The sequence below is a fragment of the Heterodontus francisci genome, chromosome 5 (assembly GCF_036365525.1).
Source record: "Heterodontus francisci isolate sHetFra1 chromosome 5, sHetFra1.hap1, whole genome shotgun sequence".
Classification (NCBI taxonomy): domain Eukaryota; kingdom Metazoa; phylum Chordata; class Chondrichthyes; order Heterodontiformes; family Heterodontidae; genus Heterodontus; species Heterodontus francisci.
The window spans coordinates 178542355-178566721 of NC_090375.1; the positions used below are offsets into that span (position 1 = coordinate 178542355).

General features: G+C 45.5%; 1 long non-coding RNA gene across 1 annotated transcript in view; it reads right to left on the reverse strand.

Moving 5' to 3' along the window:
- Positions 1 to 24367, reverse strand: part of LOC137369647 (uncharacterized) — a 78200-nt gene that overhangs the window by 53287 nt on the left and 546 nt on the right. Inside the window, exon 2 of the long non-coding RNA XR_010974991.1 lies at positions 13149 to 13226. This is a non-coding gene — a long non-coding RNA (uncharacterized lncRNA). The remainder of the gene's footprint in view (positions 1 to 13148; positions 13227 to 24367) is intronic.

The following is a 24367-nucleotide window of genomic DNA, read 5'->3' on the forward strand; positions in this document are numbered from 1 at the left end:
CCTGGCCCAAATGCACAAACATGACAAAAAAAGCAGTGGGTAGGCACATGGTAAAAAAATGAATGGTGATATAAAATAAACAAATAGAAAAGAAAAAATAGCTAAAAATAAAAAGGGGGGCCCGTCATGCTTTGAAATTATTGAACTTAACGTTCAGTCTGGCAGGCTGCAGTGTGCCTAATCGGTAAATGAGGTGCTGTTCCTCGAGCTTGCGTTGATGTTCACTGGAACACTGCAGCAATCCCAGGACAGAGATGTGGGCCTGAGAGCAGGGGGACATGTTGAAATGGCAAGCAACCGGAAGCTCAGGGTCATGCTTGCGGACTGAGCGGAGGTGTTCCACAAAGCGGTCACACAGTCTGCGTTTGGTCTCCCCAGTGTAGAGGAGACCACATTGTGAGCAGCAAATACAGTATACTAAATTGAAAGAAGTACAAGTAAATCGCTGCTTCACCTGAAAGGAGTGTTTGGGGCCTTGGATAGTGAGGAGAGAAGAGGTGAATGGGCAGATATTACACCTCCTGTGATTGCATGGGAAGGTGCCGTGGGAAGGGATCGAGGTGTTGGGGATAATGGAGGAGTGGATGAGAGTGTCGCGGAGGGAACAATCCCTTCGGAATGCTGACAGGGGAGGGGAGGGGAAGAGGCATTTGGTAGAAGGAAATCTGCTGTCCTTACCTGGTCTGGCCTATAAGTGACCCCAGAACCACAGCAATGTGGTTGACTCTTAACTTCCTTCTGAAATGGCTTAACAGGAAAATTAGGGATGGGCAATAAATGCTGGGCTTGTCAGCAATGTCCAGATCCTGTGAACGAATAAATTAAGCTGGAACTTTTACTCTTTGGGGACAATAATGCAAATCATTCATTGATAGCAATTGTACCCCAGTTAAGTTCAGGTGACCTTGACTCTATTTAAATATTTTTGTGGCATCCCAGTCAGCACTGACAGGATTGCACTGGTAGCATCCAATGGACCATGATATTAGGCACCAGCTACTTTGAATGGGCTTCTGGTTACCCAGAAAATGGCACCACCTTAAAAAACACCCATGAGATACAAAGACCTCTGAAAAATTAGTTGTTGAAAGTCAAGCAAATGAAAGGACACAAACACTGGATGGCCATATTGTAAGGAGAGTGCCATGCAGGGGAATAAAATGTAATTTATACATGTGACGAGTGTTTCAGTGCCTGTTACGGAGGACACCTTAGCTAGAAGGCAGCTCGTGAACTTAATGAGCCTTGTGTTCATTTGGGTCCACTGGGTGTTTCCTGCCTGCATTGTAATGTGCTGTATGTATGTGGATTAGATCTCAGGACTCCATGCCTGATAATACAGGGCCCCTGGCATTTTGGGTGGTGGCCCCTTTTTATGTTGCAACATGATTACATACAAAATAAAGTTCCTTCTATGCTGGCCCAACAATGTGCCCTGCCCCAAATAAAGAGGGGCACCCCATTTTTCCATTTCCCACACCAGTTGTTCTGCAGTCTCTAACTTCCAATTTAAAGCCAGTTTAGAGGGAGGCCTATGGCAAGTAGCAACTGAATTGAGACTTCCCAGACTTACTTCATTTAAGACCCTTACAGCTGTCTTGAGTGAGGAGAATTTCTTGTCATCAATTCAGACTGGATTTGATCTCAGGTCACAGAGGTGCAAGGCTGATGTTTCACACACTGCACCATGTTAAACAGATTCCTGAAACTTCAAAGGCAATTTTACCAATTTTTTTGAAGCTATAATTTACCCTTAGCAATATTACTGGGTGAGTACTTAATGCAGTTATATGACATTCCTCTGTCTGTTTGACTGTCATGGTGTTTAATTTATTGCGGGCGCAGCAAACAATTAAGGATACAGCAGCTGAGGATTTAGAGGGGAAATAAATATTGGAAAAGATCCAATGGACATTGCTATGCAGTTATTGATTAATAATGAAAACAGACAGAGTAGCAGACTCTGATGGCACTGCCTAAGGGTTTACCAGATGAATTGCTTCAACTCCAGTGCATGCTCAAGTATACCAAAACTACTTTCCCGCAAGCAATCAGTGATTAAAATGTACAATGGGACACATTTTATGATTGAACAGTTCTGGAACAGAGCTTTGCTTGATGGAGTTACGAATTGGGTATGGATGTCAGCATGCTCAATTTGTGGTCCGCACAGCTTTCTGCCCATTCGTTGTAGCTGGTAGAAAATTGTAGATGAAAGGTCCCTCACTTCCTCTACACTTCTCGGTATTTTCCCATTTATCATGTATTCCTTTGTCTTGTTTGATCTCCCCAAATGTATCACCTCACACTTCTCCAGGGTGAATTCCATTTGCCACTTTTCTGCCCATCTGACCAGACCATCAATATCTTCCTGCAGCCTACTGCTATCCTCCTCGCTATCTACCACACGGCCAATCTTTGTGTCGTCTGCAAACTTCTTGATCGTGCCCCTTACATTTACGTCCAAATCATTAATATATACCACAAAAAGCAGGGGACCCAGTACTGAGCCCTGTGGAACACCACTGGAAACAGCCCTCCAGTCGCTAAAACACCCGTCAACAATCACCCTTTGTTTCCTGCCACTGAGCCAATTTTGTATCCACCTTGCTGCATTTCCCTGGATCCCATGGGAATTTATTTTTTTTACCAGTCTGCCATGTGGGACCTTGTCAGAAGCCTTGCTAAAATCCATGGAGACCACATCAACTGCACTACTCTCATCTATCTTCCTTGTCACTTCTTCAAAAAATTCGATCAAGTTGGTCAGACAAGATCTTCCCATAATAAATCCATGCTGACTATCCTCGACTAACCTGTGTCTTTCTAAGTGACAGTTTATCCCGTCTCTCAGAATATATTCCAATAATTTGCCCACTACTGAGGTTAGACTGACTGACCTGTAATTACTCAGTCTATTCTTTGCTCCCTTTTTAAACAGAAGTACGACGTTAGCAGTTCTCCAATCCTCTGGCAGCACACCTGTATCCAGTGAGGACTGGAAAATGATGGTCAGACCTTCTGCTATTTCCTCTGTTGCTTCTTTTAACAGCCTAGGGTACATTTCATCTGGCCCTGGTGATTTATCAACTTTCAAGGATGCTAGGCTCCCTATGTTTATCACATCCAATACTTCACACTACTCCTCCCTAACTACAATATCTGCATTGTCCCCCTCTTTTGTGAAGACAGACGCAAAGTATTCATTAAGAACCATACCAACATCTTCCGACCCGACACATAGGTTTCCTTTATGGTCTTTTATGGGCCCTCTCTCCTTAGTTATCCTCTTACTTTTAATGTATAGATAAAACATGTTTGGGTTCACCTTGATTTTGCTTGCTGATATTCTTTCATGCCCTCTCTTTGCTTTCCTAATTTCATTTTTGATTTCACCCCTCCACTTTCTATACTCCTTCGGCTTTCTGCAGTATTGAGTTCTCGGTGTTGGACATAAGCTTTCCTTTTCTGCCTTATCTTACCCTGTAGGCTCCTTGACATCCATGGGGCTGTAGATTTGGCCGTCTCACCCTTTTTCTTTGTGGGAACATGTTTACTCTGAACTCCTTGAATCTCCCCTTTGAATGCCTCCCACTGCCCTGACACTGATTTACCTTCAAGTAGCTGTTTCCAGTCCACTTTTGCTAAATCACTCCTCAGTTTAGTAAAATTGGCCTTGCCCCAATTAAGAACTCTAACTCCTGTTCTATCTCTGTCCTTTTCCATAATTATATTAAAACTGACTGAATTATGATCATTATCACCAAAATGCTCTCCCACTGCCACCTCTTCCACCTGCCCATCTTCATTTCTTAAAACTAAGTCTAAAACTGTGCCCTCTCTTGTTGGACTTGCTACATACTGGCCAAAAAGGTTCACCTGAATGCACCTCAAGAATTCTGTTCCCTCAATTCCTTTCACACTAAAACTATCCCAGTTAATATTGGGGTAGTTAAAATCCCCTACTATTACTGCCTTATTGTTCTTCCACTTCTCAGAGATTTTTCTACATATCTGCTCTTCTATCTCACTCTGACTGTTTAGGGGTCTTTAGTATACTCCCAGCAGTGTGATTGCCCATTATTTGTTCCTTAGCTCAATCCACAGGACCTCATTTGATGAACCTTCCAACAGATCATCCCTCCACACAGCTGTAATAGTTTCCTGGACCCAAATTGTCACTCCTCCTCCTTTCTTATCCCCCTCCCTATTGCGTCTGAAAACCCTGTAACCAGCAACGTAGAGCTGCCATTCTTGTCCCTCCTTAAGCCATGTTTCTGTATTAGCTATATCATACTGCCATGTGTCTATCTGTGCCCTCAGCTCACCTGATTTATTTGCTATAATCCTTGCATTGAAATAGATACCCTTGAGCACTGCCAAACACTTTAAAAAAAAATTTCTAACCTTTATTTCCTCTGTCTTGCAGACTCATCCATTGACTTTCTGCCTTCCATTTTCATTCCTGATTTTGTCCCAACTGAATCTACCCTCAGGTCTCCATCCCCCTGCCAAACTAGTTTAAACCCTCCCCAACAGCAGTAGCAAAACATCCTGCAAGGAACTCAGTCCTGGCTCTGTTCAGGTGCAACCCATCCGGCTTGTACAGGTCCCATCTCCCCAGAGCCAGTCCCAATGTCCCAGGAATCTACAGTCCTCCCTCCTGCACCATCTTTCCAACCACACAGTCATCTGTCTTATCCTTCTATTTCTATACTCACTTGTGCAAGGCACTGGGAGTAATCCGGAGATTACCACTTTTGAGGTCCTGCTTGCTAGTTTCTTACCTAGCTCCCTAAATTCTGACTGTACGACCACATCCTTCTTTCTATCTATGTTGTTGGTTCTGACTGCTTGCTGTTCACCAACCCCCTTCAGGATGCTCTGCAGCCGCTCAGTGATGTCCTTGTCCCTGGCACCAGGGAGGCAACACACCATCCTGGATTCATGTCTGCAGCCACAGAAACACCTGTCTGTTCCCCTGACTATTGAATCACCTATCACTATGGCTCTTCCAGTCTTCCCTGTACCCTCCTGTGTAGCTGAGCCACCCATGGTGCCAAGAACGTGGCTCTGGCTGCACTCTTCAGGTGAAGCATCACTTTCGTCAGTATTCAGAACTGAATACCTGTTGGAGAATGAGATACACTCGGGGGTCTCCTGCACTACCTGCCTTTTTTTTTAGATTAGTGATACAGCACTGAAACAGGCCCTTCGGCCCACCGAGTCTGTGCCGAACATCAACCACCCATTTATACTAATCCTACACTAATCCCATATTCCTACCAAACATCCCCACCTGTCCCTATATTTCCCTACCACCTACCTATACTAGTGACAATTTATAATGGCCAATTTACCTATCAACCTGCAAGTCTTTTGGCTTGTGGGAGGAAACCGGAGCACCCGGAGAAAACCCACGCAGACACAGGGAGAACTTGCAAACTCCACACAGGCAGTACCCGGAATCGAACCCGGGTCCCTGGAGCTGTGAGGCTGCGGTGCTAACCACTGCGCCACTGTGCCGCCCCGCCTGATTCTTTTTGACTGGCTGATGGTCACCCATTCCCTCTCTCCCTGCATACTCTTAAGCTGTGGGGTGACCACATCTATAAACATGCTATCCATGTAGCTCTCAACCTCATGAATGCATCGCAGTTTTGCCAGCTGCTGCTCAAGTTCCAAAACTCGGAGCTCAAGCTGCTGCAATTGACAACACTTCCTGCACAAATGGTTCTCCAGGATACGGTGCCCCCTAGTCACTGACCCTTCTGCGAAGGTAAATAGGCCCTTCACCTCCACTCTATCCAGGCCCCTCAAACTTTTGTGCATTTCAATCAAATCTCCCCTCAGCCTTCTCTGTTCAAAGAAGAACAACCCCAGCTTATCCAATCTTTCCTCATCGCTGCATTTTTCCAGTCCTGGCAACATCCTCGTAAATCTCCTCTGTACCCTCTCTAGTGCAATTACATCCTTTCTGTAATGAGGTGACCAGAACTGCACATAGTACTCAAGTTGTGGCCTAACCAATGATTTATACAGTTACAGCATAACCGCCCTGCACTTATATTCTATACTTCGGCTAATAAAGGAAAGGATTCCATATGCCTTGTTAACCACCTTATTGACCTGTCCTGCTACCTTCAGGGATTTGTGGACATTCACTCCAAGGTCCCTCACTTCCTCTACACCCTTCAGTATTTTCCCATTAATCGTGTATTCCTTTGCTTTGTTTGACCTCCCCAAATGCATCACCTCACACTTCTCGTTATCTACCACAAGACCAATCTTTGTGTCGTCTGCAAATTTCTTGATCATCTCCCCTACATTTACGTCTAAATCATTAATATATACCACAAAAAGCAGGGGATCCAGTACTGAGCCCTGCGGAACACCACTGGAAACAGCCCTCCAGTTGTAAAAACACCCGTCAACAATCACCCTTTGTTTCCTGCTACTGAGCCAATTTTGTATCCACTTTGCTGCATTTCCCTGAATCCCAGGGGTTTTTATTTTTTTAACTGGTCTGCCATGTGGGACCTTGTAAAAAGCCTTGCTAAAATCCATGTAGACCACATCAACTGCACTACCCTCATCTACCTTCGTTGTTACTTCTTCAAAAAATTCGATCAAGTTGGTCAGACAAGATCTTCCCATAACATATCCATGCTGACTATCCTTGAGCAATATATGCCTTTCTAAGTGACAGTTTATCTTGTCTCTCAGAATAGATTCCAATAGTTTTCCCACCACTGAGGTTAGACTGACTGGCCTGTAATTATTCAGTCTATCACTCGCTCCCTTTCTAAACAGAGTGTCATGCTAGGCCCCCACCTGCCAAAAATGAGGCACATTAATTTTGTCAGGAACATTGATTTTAAACGTTACTGGAGTGAAGAAAGGACTTGTTAAACAGTTCAGCCATGGCTGGAAAAGACATTTTCATATTAACAGACAGTGATTAGAAGGACAAAGGACCATTCCCTGACACATTGAACCCATAATGGAACTTGATCTCCAGGTATTGTGTGTAAGAGGAGCATTGCAGAGACTGCTGTAATCCAAGACGTGGCCAGACCACTTAGTCACATGACTAACCTGCTTGGCAACCTGGGTTTTTCTGAATCGTACACAGTGTGTGGACAGAAGGCAGAATGCTCCTGAACTGAGATCTCTCCTGGCTGGCTCGCCACAGTCTCTCCTGTCTGCCTGCTCCCATCTCTTTCTCACAAGCCTCTGAATCTACTGAAGACACATTAACCCCAAGAGAGAAAAGTCTCCTACAGTAAACAAGGTTTAAGAAGAATACTGGGCCCTAACGAAAAGCAAGATCTACCTACAATCAAGGACTCTACAGTGAGCTCAAAGACCTGTAACAAAAACTCTTCAAATATTGCCTCAAACCTTTCCACCTTATATCTTCTGGTCTTTTCTCTCTCCATTTGCATGTGTGTTTCACGTATGCATGCTAGTGTGGGCGTGCTGTGTATCCGTAGGCGTCAACCGAATTAGAGTTTAAGTTCCAAGTTTAATAAAATTTCACATTTCTTCTTTAAATCTGAGAAAATCTGTTGTGCTGGTTTCTTTGCCTTATAATTAGAAAGCGGTGAAAAAGGATTCACCAAGAGGGAGCTAAAAACACGGTGTGTTAAAAATTAAACCCTGTTACGGTAAGACTAGGTGAAGACTGAAAGGGAACCCTTAACATCTTTCTCACCTGGCCGTAACAAGAGGTACAATGTTAGCAGTCCTCCAATCCTCCAACACCATACCAGGCCTGTGAATGGTCTTCCCGCTACGCCGCCAATTGGGCAATTGGCCTGAATTAAGGTCCTCTTCCTGTTGTAGCCGCAATTAGCCATACCACAGGTGGCCCTGTTGCTGCACAGGAAGCACAGCACAAAAAACCGTGCAGCTCTGGAATGGGGGGGGGGGGTCCCTAATTAAAAGGCACTTAGTCCCTGAATGAGGGCCCCAGCATCGGGAAGGGGGAGGGCCTGCTGAAAGCCACCCCTCTACCCTTGCTACCGACCCTCCTACACCCCCGTTCTTCGGCCCCCACCCTCTGAGACCCCTCCCACCCTGACCTGCCTGTGGCCTGGGCCCAGTGACGCTTCTCGGCCTCTGGTAGGTGCTCCTCCAGCAGCAGCTACTGCCTCTGCGGTGGCACTGCAGCTGCTGGCCTCTGGTTGGCTGGCAGTTCTTCAACGGCGGGACCTCCGGTGATGGGGTCCTTGAGTTTAAGGCCCACCGCTGTCTACTTAAGTGCCTGATTGGCACTAGATTTGGTGGGCCTTCCAGAGAAGAAGTGATATGGGGACCTCGGCGTTGCTTTTTCTGGGTGCCAAGACCCCCATTGCCAGAATAAAATCCCAGTCACGTTTCAGGTCAATGACCTTTCATTAGAACTGGCAAAAGTTACAAAGTTACATGATCAAACAGAAGAATTGAGATAGAAAGCAATGAAGGTGAACAAAGTAGAGGAGACAAACAGAAATCCCGTCGGAGAGAAGAGCAGAGCAGAGCAGAATCTCTTCAAGTTTGGCATTCCTGGAACAGAAGTGGCAGTGAATTAAATATTAATACAAAAGCAAAATATTGTGCATGCTGGGAATCTGATACAGAAAACAGAAAATGCTGGAAATACTCAGCAGCTGTGCCCCTGTTTTTCTTATCTCGTTTTTTTTTCACTGGTTCGCTTTAATCCCCCCGCCTCCTTGTTTCTTTCTTAATCCCTTTACTTTGTGTTTGGACAGCTGCTATCCTGCCATTTACACCTCATGCAGTCACATCTTTTGTTTCTTTACTTGTCCCATTTCCACTCCCCTTGGCTTTGCACCGTGAAACTTTTTGTCATTTAATCTTTCCTGCCCTCCACCCTATCCCTTTTGTTCTTCTTCCCCCCTCCCCCCCTTTCACTTGCTCAACCTTATTACATTTCTAACTTTTGCCAGTTCTGATGAAAGGTCACATGAACCTAAAGCCTTAATTCTGTTTTTCTCTCCATAGATGCTGCCTGACCTGCTGAGTATTTCCAGCATTTTCTGTTTTGTTGCTTTACTTGTGTGTTTCCATTAGTCATGCAACTTCTTCTGGATCGTCCTCCAAGTCTTCACCTGGTTAACTGCGAGTTCACAAGGCTAGTAATGCTGGCCTATGTGTTTTGCTTCTTGTGGGTTGCCCTGCAGGCCCAAAAAGGCTATTTTGTCTCTCCATTATAATGTGCAGTCCACAGCAGAATTTACAAACTTTACAACTTTTATACCAGTCAATTGGTTCATTAGCAGCTTGCAAAGTGTTGGAGGACCATTACTACCTGTGGTACTGACCAGATTTTGGGTATTCTCACTAACAGAATTGTATTAAATGAAATCCTCTTGTTGCAAAAATCAGGTGCATTGGCCGCTTGTGTCTCCTAAAGATCTGCGAGAAAAGAGCACTTAACCTTTTGAAAAAGGGAGGAAAATATAGCCCTGAGATATGAGTTCGGTATTCTGTCCAAACAGCGACATTGATATGGAAGCTAAATGTGTGAACAGATCTATTTTGCATTACGTGCCAATTAAGGGTGACACAAAGGGGGGGGGGGGGGAGAATTTTATACTTTCCCCTGCGTTGGGTTTGGAAGCAGGGAGAGCATAAAATCAGACCCTGCCACCATCACACCTGCGCCAAAATTAAGTCTGAGGTGGGAAGGCCTGTGAATGGCCTTCCTGTCCCGCTGTCAATTAAGGCCCTTAACTGGACAATTGATGCGAAATTAAGAGCCTCATCCCACCGCTGCCTGAATTAGCTATGTGCCGCATGGGAAGCACAGCACGAAAAACCGTGCAGGCTGCTTCCCAGCTATGAGCAGGGGGTCCTTCGTTAAAAGTAACTTAGTGCCTGAACGAGGGACCCAGCATCGTGAAGGGGGGACAGCTGAAAGCCACCCCCTACCCTTGCTAATGAACGATCCCATCCCGCAATACCCCTTCCACCCTGACCTACCTGTGGCTTTGGTCCAGTGGTGCTCCTGGGCCTCGAGTAGGTGCTCCACTGCCAGCAGCTACTGCCTCCATGGTGGCGCTGCTCAGTGGAAGAGCTGCCATCCTCTGATTGGCTGCCAGCTCTCAAAGGGTGGGAAATCCTGGGGCCCTTGATCTTGTGGAAGGCACAGTGCTGTCTACTTAAATGCCTAATTGGTACTAGATTTGGCTGGCCTTCCATTGAAGAGGCGATGCTGGGTTCTTGCCATCGCTTTCTACGGACGTCAGGACCCCCACCGCCAGCATAAAATCCTAGCCAAAGTGACAAAAAAGCTGCAAATTTCAAATATCCTTATATATGAATTCAATAATCACATGCCCACAACCCACTTCAACCAATAGTAAATCAGGGCTCAACTTAATGCTGTTGACAGTGGCCTCAACATGGGCCAGAAAGCAGGGTGCAACCCTGCCGCTGCCTTTTCCAGGAGCCCCGATGTGATTCTCTGCCCTACAACCAGTTAACTGTTTGGCGTCGGGACTCCCATCCCTTTCAGGGTGAAGATCCTACCTCTAAGAGCTGCACCCAGCCAGGACCAGCAAGGTGGAGCAGGCCCCAGAACCCAGGTATGTGGGGTCGGACTCGCCAGTGCAAGGCAGGCAGGCAGGCCCCAGTGATGTTGGTGGCGGGTTGGGGGTGGGGTAGGGGGGTGGTTGACAGTGAGGTTGGGGGAGTGTGGGATTGACAGTGAAGGAGAGGAGGGAGCAGTTTCACCTGGGGCAGCCCTTGCCAGTGCGTTTTGGAGGCTCCCTATGAGTCACTGGGTGTCCGATCAGGAGGTGCTGTCGCCATCCTGAGCCCACAGGGAGGCCGCCTGCTTTTACTGGGTGGTTTCCCTACGTGGTGGAACGACCCCCACTGTTGGTAGGATACCAGTGGTGATGGGAAGAGGCCCTTAATTGGCCACTCTAGTGCCTCAATTGGCCCTGGATGGGAAGGCTGTCCCTGACCTTCCCTGCCCTTGATTGAATTAGATGGAGTTGAGAAGGGGACAGGCACTCCACCCCCTGCTTTCCCTCCCGATTCTACAGCCACCACCTCCCCCCAATCCCAGCCTTGCTACCGCTCCCACAGGCTGAATTAAATTCCGCCCTCAGAGTGCACAATTGGCCAATTGTTGCTCTTAGAAGCTGCTTAACTCATTGAAATATTACGAATTGGTCTCCTGTTTTAAAGGATTTCATTTTTCAATGGATATGATAGATCCTTTCCAAGGATCAAACTGCTCCTCTACACAGATTCTGGTATGAGAAACACCACAGCGTTGCTGTAATTATAACAGTATGAGAAAAAGGAAAATCGTTTTCAACATCTGGGGACCAGGTTTGCAATCCACTACATATCCACTGTCGCTAACAATCAGGGAAGATATCGCCCATGTGCTATTTGTAGCAAAACCATAAACACAATCTTCATACATTTACAATTGTATTAAACACCAAACAAGAGAAAACCTTTCCCCAAATATGTTTGTTTCAGAACAATCACGAACCTTATCTTGTACAGATTTTTTTTAACGCACATCAAACTGGTTGTTTTTTTGTTTTAGAAAAATCACTGCGGGCACTAACTGAGTTTGAACAATCGGACTGAGTGCACTGACAGCAGTGTGAGGAAGTGAAAGTGTAGTCAGTAGTATCAATCTTATACAGATGTTGCAAGTACTTTGCCTATTCTGGGCATTTCTACACTCACAGAAAAGACAAGATATTCATTTGCTGAAATGTTGAGTTTCCAGCATGCCCTTTTCTTTATTTAAGAATATGCTGCTGTCTAGGTTTTTCTGCTTCATGGTTCTACCCCTTTGGTCTTTCTGGAGCTTATATTTCCCCATAATACACAGATTTATGAAAAAACTGAGAATGCTTTTTGCGAAATAATTTTAACGATAAATAGATCGATACGGTGTTCACGCTGAACCATTCGAGGAGCTGTCCGGCCGCTTCCTCCAATAGCATGACTGAGTTCAAAACTTTCATTCCTCTGACCTCGGCTACCTTGATTGGGCCGGAGCTCAGATTTTCTTCTTTAAATGGCCGGGCTCCAATGTGAAAACCGAAAACACGAGCTGGCGCAAAAGTGGGAGTGGAGCCAAGTTCTCACTCTTCCCTGTGGTTCCGTGTTTTTAATCATTTGAACTGCAGTTCAAGTTCAATGGAATTGAGGTCAGGCCGGGTTCAGTGAAACGGAAAGTCAGAATCTGAGGCCTGTCTCACTCCTAACAGTGGAAGAAACTCTTCAGGTCTTGTACTGACATATGAAGAGATTTGTAGTCATGGAAGCACTGGTCTTAAGTCCTTGTAAATTGACATTTATGGGTGAAAGGGTTAAGCCAGAGTTATTTGGTCACTGATTCCGCACAGTACCCTGATTTCACATACTGTTCCCACATATCCTTTTTTTCCACTGCTGCACAGTCTGCCTTTCGCTAGAAGCACTATTCCATGTGGAGCTGTAATGATACACCATTCATTAGAAGCGTGTTGAGGGGCCTGCTGTAGAATTCTCCCTTTCTTCAAGGCTAATCTCACCCTGAGCTTTTGATTTGTGCTGCATTCTTAAGGGATTACTGGTTTTCAGTTTCCAAGAAGAGAAAAAAAAGAATATGGAGCCCTTATACTGCATCGGAGAAGCCTTTACTGAAAAGACTATACGCCTCTTATGTGGAATTTTAAAAAGGAAAACCTTATTGCATTTCTTTGATATTATTATAATCTCAGGAGCTCATAGTGCCCACTTGTTCTACTGTGCTCCCTGATGCTGTTTATAGTCCACCTCCTCCACGGTATGTCCTTGGTAATTGCACACTGAGTGAGAGAGATATATAATAATGAAATTACCAGAGAATGAAGGAAAGATCCTTTTGAAATATAATCTTTATGCATCACAGATGATGCTGAACATGGGAAGCATTTGCCCTAAGTTATATGCTGGAAGTCATCATAAAGAAAGGTTTTATGTTGTCTCATTTCTGTCGGGAAATAGGATGTGCCATGTTATGGGGACTGTCTTTATAGAAATTATATACTTTGAATACATTTACTTAGCATTTACTCTCGTTGCAATAGCAGATTTTTTTCTTCCAGCGTGCATATATTTTAAGTTCAAACATTGCTGACCTGCTCTTTAAGTGCTTGCAGATTCTAGACTTGTCAATCATGGTGGCACTCAGTTCCAATTGACTGTAGAGCATCTAACTGGAAAAACAAAATCGCATAAGTGGGTGTATCTGTATTGGATGTCAGCAATGATAGACAATTAAACAATTAGCCAACAAATGTGGGCAAGCAGAACAGCTGAACTTTAAACATGTGCAAAATTGGAAGCAAAAAGTAAAACTTTTAGTAATAGGGTGATGCAGTCTTAATCAAAATGGATAACAAAATCTTACATTTATATAGCACCCTTAACCTACAGTCATTCAGGCCCCCACCTGCCAAGAATGAGGCACACATTATTTCTCTACATGAACATTAAAACTTAAAATTGCTGCTGGGAAGAAAAGAAGGCCTATTAACAAGGAATTGGCAGGCCCCTCGCAGAAAGATCTTTTTTGCATACTAGCAGACAGTGTTGGAACAAAGGACCCAGTCCTTGCTTCTCCAATACACAGAAGACCTGCTCAGGCCAGTTTAGTCACATGACTAACTGGCTGTTTGAATTTGAACTTGCCACAGAGTGTTTGAAACTCAGAACGCTGTTTGCTCCTGGACTGAGAACACCTCTCTCCTGTCTGCTCTCATCTCTTTCTCATGGAAGGGAAGATCCATTGAAGACATGTGAACTCAAAGAGAGAAAAGTCTCCTATGTGAACAAGGTTTGAGAAGAATACTGGGCCCCAATGAAAAGCAAGACTATTTACGAAAGGAATATAATGAGCTTTAAGCACAGTAAACAAGAAACTCTTCTGATATTGCCTCAAACCTCTCCATTTTATTTTTCTCCTGCTCTTTTCTGTCTCTATTTGCATTTGCGTATCACATATGCATGCTAGCGTGGGACGCAACATGTATCCGTAGGCGTTAACCAAATTAGAGTTTAAGTAATAAAAACAAGAAATGCTGGAACCACTCAGCAGGTCTGGCAGCATCTGTGGAAAGAGAAGCAGAGTTAACGTTTCGGGTCAGTGACCCTCCATCGGAACTGTTTAGAGTTTAAGTAAGTTTAATAAATTTCTGTTTTCTTTTTTAAACTTAAGAAAACCTGGTGTGCTCATTTCTTTGCCTTATAGTTGGAAAGCGATGAACAAGGATTCACCAAGGGAGTGCTCAAAACACAGTGTGTTTAAAAATCAAACAGTTATAATAAGATCAGGTGAAGACAGTAAAAGACCCCTAGACACCTTTCTCACCTGGTCGTAACACTAGTAAAACATCTTGTGATAGTGGGAGCGTTATCAAACAAAATTTGACACTGAGTCAAGTAGAATATATTGGGACAGGTGGCCAAAAGAAGAGGAACATAGGAACAGGAAGAGGCCAGTCAGCCCCTTGAGTCTATTCTGCCATTCAATGAGATTATGGCTGACCTGTAGCTTAATTCCATCCACCTGCCTTGGCTTTATATCCTTTGGCTAGCAAAAATCTATGGATCTCAGATTTAAAATTATTATTGAGTTAGCAACCACTACCTTTGTGGGAGAGAGTTCCACACCAATGTTTGTGTGAAGAAGTCTTTCCTAACTTCTCTCTTGAATGGCCTGGCTCAGATTTTAAGGTTATGTGCCCCTATCCGAGACTCCCCCAGCAACGGACAAAGTTTCTATATACCCTATCAATTCCTTTCAAAATCCTAAAAATCTTGTTCAGGACGCTCCTTAACTTTCTATATTCCAGGGAATACAAGCCTAATTCATATAACCTCTCATAATCCAACCCTTGGAGCCCTGGGAACATTCTGGTGAATTTGGAGAGAGAGGTAGGTAGGCGGAGAGCTGAAAAGAGGGAGTTCCAGAGCTCAGTGCCCAGGCAGCTGAAGGCATGGCCACCAACAGTGGAGTGATGAAAACCAGGGATTCACAAGAGACTGGAAATGGTGGAGCATAGTAATCTGGAGAAGGTTGCAGTGATAGGGACGGTCGAGGCCTTGCCTTGGAATGATTTGAAAACAAGGATGAGAATTTTAAAATCGAGGTGTTTGCATTTAGTGAAAACATGAAAGGGATGAAAATAGATGTACTTTTATTTCCAAATTACTCTGTATGAATTTGTTCCAGTCTCTGCATTTTAAAAAGTTTTGACTCCCTCATATTCATTTCCATGGTCATCAGAAGGAAACACAAGTTCAGTAGAGTGTGTAATCACTGAGTATGTGCCAGTCACACATGTTCAATGAACTGTACACAAGTTAGATCATGAATCCAGTTTTAAATGGTCGCACACATTAGGAGCCTGGCCTCATTATCGGTAAAAGTGATGACATATTATGAAATACCTATGACTGAAAAATGTTTATCAGCTCCTGGTAACAGTTATAGATTTTTTTTAATAACATGGTTGCTCAGTAAATATGTAGCCATACTGCATAGGATATGTGAAACAGCCACATGACTAGGGATGAGCATGTGCTGAAGGGTCTTTGTAAAGCTAAGCCTGGCCACTGCAGCACCTCTCCTGAAGTTAAACCAATGGAATAAAAATCGGGAGATATGCAAAATGGGCCAATTCATTGTTAACCATTTTACATTATTGTGCAAAGTCAAAATGGTCTCAATGTGTGAAATCAGGGACCATGGATTAATTTCTCCTCACATAACAGTTTGGCAATTCAGGTGGATGCTCAGGTTCTCTGTGCCAGAGTTTAGCTGTGCCAGTTTTCACTCCCCATCAGACCAATTAGTTTTTGTATTCAGTAACTAGAGAGCCTCTTCCTACTTTATTCCCTAATTCCTGACTGCTGTATTAGTCTCTCAAGTAAAAACGGGGCAATTTTCTTGAGTAGTTACCCCAGTAAAGCAATGCAATTTGTAGTGGGGTGGGGTGGGTGGGAATGGTAGAGTGGGGTGTGGGTGGTGGGTGCAATGAGGAAGGAAAATTGCAGGGAACTATTCTGCTGTTTCCCTGCCACCTGACAACACTTCTGGGGTCTTCAGCTGGGAACAATGGCTGCACACAATCAATTCCATTTAACTCCAAGTCACTTAAATTTGAATTATCAGTTCATTGGAATATTTTTGCCCATAAAATACCTCCAGTGCTGTTTTTTTAAAACATTGGTTAATTCAAATTGCTAGGTAACATAATCTTTTAATTAAAACGGCAGAAAATAACTTTGGACAGGAATTTGCCACTCCACTGCTATAACTTCACCAGAAGTGCGACAGAATTTTTTAAAAATTCATTCATGGGATGTGGGCGTCGTTGGCTAGGCCAGCATTTATTGCCCATCCCTAATTGCCTTTGAGAAGGTGGTAGTGAGCTTCCTTCTTGAAACACTGCAGTCCTTGGGGTGTTGGTATACCCACAGTGCTGTTAGGAAGGGAGTTCCAGGTTTTTGACACAGTGACAATGAAGGAACGACGATATAGTTCCAAGTCAGGATGGTATGTGGCTTGGAGGGGAACTTGCAGGTGGTGGTGTTCCCATGCATCTGCTGCTCTTGTCCTTCTAGTTGGTAGAGGTCGCAGGTTTGGAAGGTGCTGTCTCAGGAGCCGTGGTGCGTTGCTGCAGTGCATCTTGTAGATGGTACACACTGCTGCCACTGTGTGTCGGTGGTGAAGGGAGTGAATGTTTGTGGATCGGGTGCCAATTACGCATCTCAACAGGTGTTTCGATGCACTTTTGTCCCTCCTTATAAGAACGAGCAGTAAAGTTTTGACAAAATTCTTATCTTTAACTTTACAAAAGTAGACTGCAATACACTTGCCCACATATGGGTGAGTGTATTCTAATGGGACGCTAATGAAGGGATGATATCAAAGGACATATTTGCTGCTAGTAATGTCAACTGCAAGGAAAACTGCTGCATTCAAGGCTTCAATGGGTGCACTTAAAAGATGGCAGATACTTGGGTGTATTGTACTTATGGGCAAAACTCATTTATTCCCAAATCTCCATGGTCATTTAAGCCTATTAACTTGCTTGCGCCCAGATTATGTGTGTAACTAGGCAAAAATTCTTAAGGAAACTCTGGTGTACAGCAGGCGATAGAAGGGGGCAGTTTTAAAATGTAAATGGACCCTTCTTATAACGAGGTGATTGACCACAGAGCAACCAATTACCTTAAATGCTCGACACTTTCCTGAACTGATTCTTTTCAGTTGGCAACCAAATCGGAACTCAGTGATGCCATTGATTCTCTAGCCAGCGGAAAAGCCCCTGGGAAGGACAGCATTACCCCTGAAATAATCAAGAGTGCCAAGCCTGCTATACTCTCAGCACTACATGAACTGCTTTGCCTGTGCTGGGACAAGGGAGCAGTACCACAGGACATGCGCGATGCCAATATCATCACCCTCTATAAAAACAAAGGTGATCGCGGTGACTGCAACAACTACCGTGGAATCTCCCTGCTCAGCATAGTGGGGAAAGTCTTTGCTCGAGTTGCGCTGAACAGGCTCCAGAAGCTGGCCGAGCGCATCTACCCTGAGGCACAGTGTGGCTTTCGTGCAGAGAGATCGACCGTTAACATGCTGTTCTCCCTTCCTCAGATACAGGAGAAATGCCGTGAACAACAGATGCCCCTCTATATTGCTTTCATTGATCTCACCAAAGCCTTTGACCTCATCAGCAGATGTGGTCTCTTCAGACTACTAGAAAAGATCGGATGCCCACCAAAGCTACTAAGTATCATCACCTCATTCCATGACAATATGAAAGGCACAATTCAACATGGTGGCTCCTCATCAGAGCCCTTTCCTATCCTGAGTGGCGTGAAACAGGGCTGTGTTCTCGCACCCACACTTTTTGGGATTTTCTTCTCCCTGCTGCTTTCACATGCGTTCAAGTCCTCTGAAGAAGGAATTTTACTCCACACAAGATCAGGGGGCAGGTTGTTCAACCTTGCCCGTCTAAGAGCGAAGTCCAAAGTACGGAAAGTCCTCATCAGGGAACTCCTCTTTGCTGACGATGCTGCTTTAACATCTCACACTGAAGAGTGCCTGCAGAGTCTCATCGACAGGTTTGCGGCTGCCTGCAATGAATTTGGCCTAACCATCAGCCTCAAGAAAACGAACATCATGGGGCAGGACGTCAGAAATGCTCCATCCATCAATATTGGCGACCACGCTCTGGAAGTGGTTCAAGAGTTCACCTACCTAGGCTCAACTATCACCAGTAACCTGTCTCTTGATGCAGAAATCAACAAGCGCATGGGAAAGGCTTCCACTGCTATGTCCAGACTGGCCAAGAGAGTGTGGGAAAATGGCGCACTGACACGGAACACAAAAGTCCAAGTGTATCAGGCCTGTGTCCTCAGTACCTTGCTCTACGGCAGCGAGGCCTGGACAACGTATGCCAGCCAAGAGCGACGTCTCAATTCATTCCATCTTCGCTGCCTCCGGAGAATACTTGGCATCAGGTGGCAGGACCGTATCTCCAACACAGAAGTCCTCGAGGCGGCCAACATCCCCAGCTTGTACACACTACTGAGTCAGCGGCGCTTGAGATGGCTTGGCCATGTGAGCCGCATGGAAGATGGCAGGATCCCCAAAGACACATTGTACAGCGAGCTCGCCACTGGTATCAGACCCACCGGCCGTCCACGTCTCCGCTTTAAAGACGTCTGCAAACGCGGCATGAAATCCTGTGACGTTGATCACAAGTCGTGGGAGTCAGTTGCCAGCGTTCGCCAGAGCTGGCGGGCAGCCATAAAGACAGGGCTAAAATGTGGCGAGTCGAAGAGACTTAGTAGTTGTCAGGAAAAAAGACAGAGGCGCAAGGGGAGAGCCAACTGTGTAACAGCCCCGACAAACACATTTCTCTGCAGCACCTCTAGAATTGGCCTTTATAGCCACTCCAGGCGCTGCTTCACAAACCACTGACCACCTCCAGGCGCGTATCCATCGTCTCTCGAGATAAGGAGGCCCAAAAGAAACTGGCCATGTTACACCACAGCAAGGAGACTTGACAATTTCATCCTCCCACCAGAGGTGGCACCAGGTGATGATGTACAGTAAATGGGCCTGGCAGTCTGTATTGAAATCTAAATGACCCCGACAAAGGAAATGGACCAGAGTTAGAGGCACGAGCAAGGGCAGCCAGAAGTCCTGGTTCACCAAAGATCCAAAAGGAAAACTGTCGCCAAGAGTTTTAAACACTTCTTTACCCTCTTTTTCTTGTCTTTAATCTTTGACGAACTATCTTTGACACCTTGGTGTCAAGAGGACAGTTTGGGCTACTAGCTCTCAGACTTTAAGCCTGCTGCCAGAAAGTATGCTTTCTTACAAACCAAGTCAGTGCGCTTCAAGAAGTAATTCATTGTAGCGCATTGTGATGCTTTAATGTGTTGCATATGAAAATAGATATTAATATTGTAGAACAGTTTGCATGACGTTTGCCTCCAATTTTCCCTCTCACATGCAAAGAGTTACCATAGCCACTGCTCAGAATTTCCCCATTTAACAGTGCTCACTTGAGAGCTGAACAGGCACAAAGCCCAATTTGTTCCTCACTCTGTGACGCCAGCTGTTATTGCCTTGGCTGCACGTCCAAGGATATACTATTGTCTCAAGCCACTTAATAGGAATCTCTGGCTCAACCCAGCCAGAATTCCCAAAATGGCCACGTACGTGATGAGCAGGAAAGTGTGTCTCTGTCTGCATGCACATGATAATGTTTAGTTTAGTTTTAGTTTAGAGATACAGCACTGAAACAGGCCCTTCGGCCCATCGAGTCTGTGCCGACCCATTGATACTAATCCTACACTAATTCCATATTCCTACCACATCCTCACCTGTCCCTATATTTCCCTACCACCTACCTATACTAGGGGCAATTTGTAATGGCCAATTAACCTATCAACCAGCAAGTCTTTTGGCTTGTGGGAGGAAACCGGAGCACCCGGAAGAAACCCACGCAGACACAGGGAGAACTTGAAAACTCCACACAGGCAGTACCCGGAATTGAACCCGGGTCACCGTAAAATTCCTGTGCTCAATGCACAGAAGGAATTATTTCATTGTACACATTGCTTTAAAGTGACACGTGCATCCAACATAAATAGGTGCTGGTGTTCTTTTGATTTTGAATGGACTGGAGTCGGATCAAGTCAGGTCATGTTGTGTTTGGATTTTGGGTTGGTGCTCATTTCTATCTGTGACAGTCCGTTAATAGCGAGCAGCTGACTATGAATATACTATATTTATAGTTCTATGTTTAAATACAAAAACATGACCCCTTTGCATAACCTCCTGTGCCTGTGCACTGTTTACATGAAAAGCAGCCAGTTGAAATGCAGTTAATACAAACATGCCAGTCAGGCGCAGTCTTGAAATATACAAATATTGTTTTGAAGCAGCCCCTTGTGAAATCTGGAGAGTGTGTTCATATGCATGTTGTAATGCCTCAGACATGCTGAAATTCATTGACTTTTGTTCTTCACATGTGGAAATAGGCAGTCACTTACCCGAGCAGGTAAAGAAGTTTGTGGTTGTTTGACTCAAAGGGTTCTATTTTGGCCTTTGGTTGACTGACTGATGGAGTGTGCTGGTCAGCCCATTCTAGAGGCAAAGAGGACCCGGTCTCATTTAAATCTGGTAGGTGAGCTGTGGGTATTCAAACAGGTGTCCACATGCCTCAAAATTGATCCAAACGACAGACAGCAGGGTAAGTTAGGGGAGGGAGGTATGTAGGAGGGTGGGGGTGGTGTTAGGGTGGAGGTAAGGGCAGTGTGATCATGATTGTGGAAAGTGGGAGTACCAAAACAGCCGTGGCTGAAATTATTTTTGTGGGCCCTGGAAGAGGAAAATTAATTTAATATTTACCTCTCGTGGCTGCTTCGGATCCATCGCCTGTGTGTAGGCTCTGCCCAGTTCAGGCCTAAAATGGCAATCAGGAGACTTAATGCATCCTAAGACCACAATATTGAAAGGCACCTGTCGCCAGAAACAGGCACGAGCATTGGACACTCGGCGGAAGGCCCCACTCAGAATGGAGCTGGTCACAAGGCTACCCAACCCATTTTGAGGATGTTTCCATTCTGCTGATGCCAACACATTCAATGACAGCACATTGCATGCCAGCCACAGCATGGCAACACCCAGCATGGTGGGATCTAGTAGGCTAATATCCAGCATAAAGGCACTTTTTTTTTTAGAGATACAGCACTGAAACAGGCCCTTCGGCCCACCGAGTCTGTGCCGACCATCAACCACCCATTTATGCTAATCCTACACTAATTCCATATTCCTACCAAACATCCCCACCTGTCCCTATATTCCCTACCACCTACCTATACTAGGGGCAATTTATAATGGCCAATTTACCTATCAACCTGCAAGTCTTTTGGCTTGTGGGAGGAAACCGGAGCACGCGGAGGAAACCCACGCAGACACAGGGAGAACTTGCAAGCTCCACACAGGCAGTACCCAGAATTGAACCCGGGTCGCTGGAGCTGTGAGGCTGCGGTGCTAACCACTGCACCACTGTGTCGCCACCGTGCAGCAATATCCATCAGTGCAACCAAAACATCAGCACACCACAAGCCAGCTCCAATAACCAGCACAATAGTGTGCAGCATGTCAGCAACATACAGTACAACAGCATCCAGCATAGGAACACACAGCACAGCAACTCACAGTAGTATGCGACATGCAAGCACAAAATATCAGGAAATGGCTGAAAGCACTGGATACAACAAAGGCTATGGGCCCTGGAAACATCCCGGCTGTAGCACTGAAGACTTGTGCTCCAAAACTAGCCGCGCCCTAGTTAAGTTATTCCAGTACAGCTACAAACACTGGCATCTACCCAACAATGTGGAAAATTGCCTAGGTATGCCCTGTCCACAAAAAGCAGGACAAATTCAATCCAGCAAGTTACCGCCCCATCAGTCTACTCTCAAACATTAGCAAAATGATGGAAGGTGTCGGCAACAGCACTATCAAGCAGCACTTACGCAGCAATAACCTGCCTACTGATACTCCATTTGGGTTCCACCAGGGCCACTCAGCTCCTGACCTGATTACAGCCTTGGTCCAAACATGGCGGCACAGTGGTGCAGTGGTTAGCACCGCAGCCTCAAAGCTCCAGCGACTTGGGTTCAGTTCTGGCTACTGCCTACAGGGAGTTTGCAAGTTCTCCCTGTGACCGCGTGGGTTCCCTCTGGGTGGTCCGGTTTCCTCCCACATGCCAAAGACTTGTGGGTTGATAGGTAAATTGGCCATTGTAAATTGCCTCTAGTGTAGGTAGGTGGTATGATAATTGAGGGAAGGTGGGGATGTGAGAGGGAAATGGGATTAATGTAGAGTTAGTATAAATGGGTGGTTGATGGTTGGCGTGGACTCATTGGGCCGAAGGGCCTGTTTCGGTGCTGTATCACTCTATGGACAAAACAGCTGAATTCCAGAGACGAGGTGGGAGTGACTGCCCTTGATATCAAGGCAGCATTTGACTGAGCATGGCATAAAAGGAGCCCTAGCAAAATTGAAGTCAATGGGAATTGGGGGAAAGCTCTCCTCTGGTTGGAGTCATACCAAGCACAAAGGGAGATAGTTATGGTTGTTGGAAGCCAATCATCTCAGCCCCAGGACATTGCTGCAGGAGTTCCTCAGGGTAGTGTCCTACATCCCACCATCTTCAGCTGCATCATCAATGACCTTCCCTCGATCAGAAGTGGGGACGTTCGCTGATGATTGCATAGCGTTCAGTACTATTTGCAACTCCTCAGATAATGAAGCAGTCTGTACCCATATGCAGCAAGACCTAGAGAACATTCAGGCTTGGGCTGATAAGTGGCAAGTGACATTCGCACACACAAGTGTCAGGCAATGACCAACTCCAACAAGAGAGAATCTAACCATCTCCCCTTAATGTTCAATGGCATTACCATCGCTGATTCCCCCACTATCAACATCCTGGGGGTTGCCATTGACCAGAAACTTAACTGGACCAGCCATATTATTGCTGTGGCTACAAGAGCAGGTCAGAGGCTAGGAATCCTGAGGCAAGTAACTCACCTCCTGACTCCCCAAAGCCTGTCCACCATCTACAAAGAACAAGTCAGGAGTGCGATGGAATACTCCACTTGCCTGGATGGGTGCAGCTCCAACAACACGCAAGAAGCTCGACACCATCTAGGGCAAAGCAGTCCGCTTGATTAGTATCCCATCCACCACCTTCAACATTCACTCCCTCCGCCACTGACGCACAGTGACAACAGTTTGTACTATCTACAAGATGCGCTGCAGCAATGCACCAAGGCTCCTTATACAGCACCTTCCAAACCTACAACCTCTACCATCTAGAAGGACAAGGGCAGCAGATGCAGGGAACACCACCACCAGCAAGTTCTCTTCCAAGCCACACACCATCCTGACTTGGAACTATATCACCATTCCTTCACTGTTGCTGGGTCAAAATCCTGGAACTCCCTTCCTAACAGCACTGTGGGTATAGCTACACCAGATGGACTGCAGTGGTTCAAGAAGGCAGCTCACCACCACCTTCTCAACGGCAATTAGAGATGCACAACAAATGCTGGCCTGGTCAGTAATGCCCACATCCCATAAACAAATAAAAAATGCAACATGGCAGCACTGAGCATAACAGGGTGCAGAATATCAACAAACACAGCAGCAGGCAGTACACCAACACTGAGCACACATGATAGACACAAAGAATGATACAACCGACAACACACTGTACCAGCACAGCACCACACCAAGTACACACCATCCAGCATATGATGAATAGAACACAGTTGACCAGTACCCAGTCTGTCAGTACACAATGCACAGTACACAATACATATCCTATTCTAGGTCCCACTGAGTGAAAAAAAAATGCAAGGAGACGGGTGCCATGGATAAAAGGATAAGTATTAAAATGTGCATTTAAATAGAGATCCAAACAAGTTCTAATCAGTTGAGAATCACTGTGAAACCCAATATAGGCACGGTGCCTCGGTTTTAACTCAGATGAGGCCATCAGAGCCAGCGGCCAGCTTGCCTGCTAAGGCCTGCAGAGATTTTAGTTGCCAGGCTTCATTTACGGGAATCACTGCCTGGACCATGGGAAGGAGCATGAATTCGGATAGCAGTAGGCCACAGCCAGGGACTCGCTGGAAGGGTTCCCCCATACAAGGTAAATCCATCAGAGGGGAATCCCCATCAAGGGTGTGGGGAGAGGGATAAGGGTGGCCAAAGATTTTCTTGTGCGATCAGGACGAGCATTCCTGATCC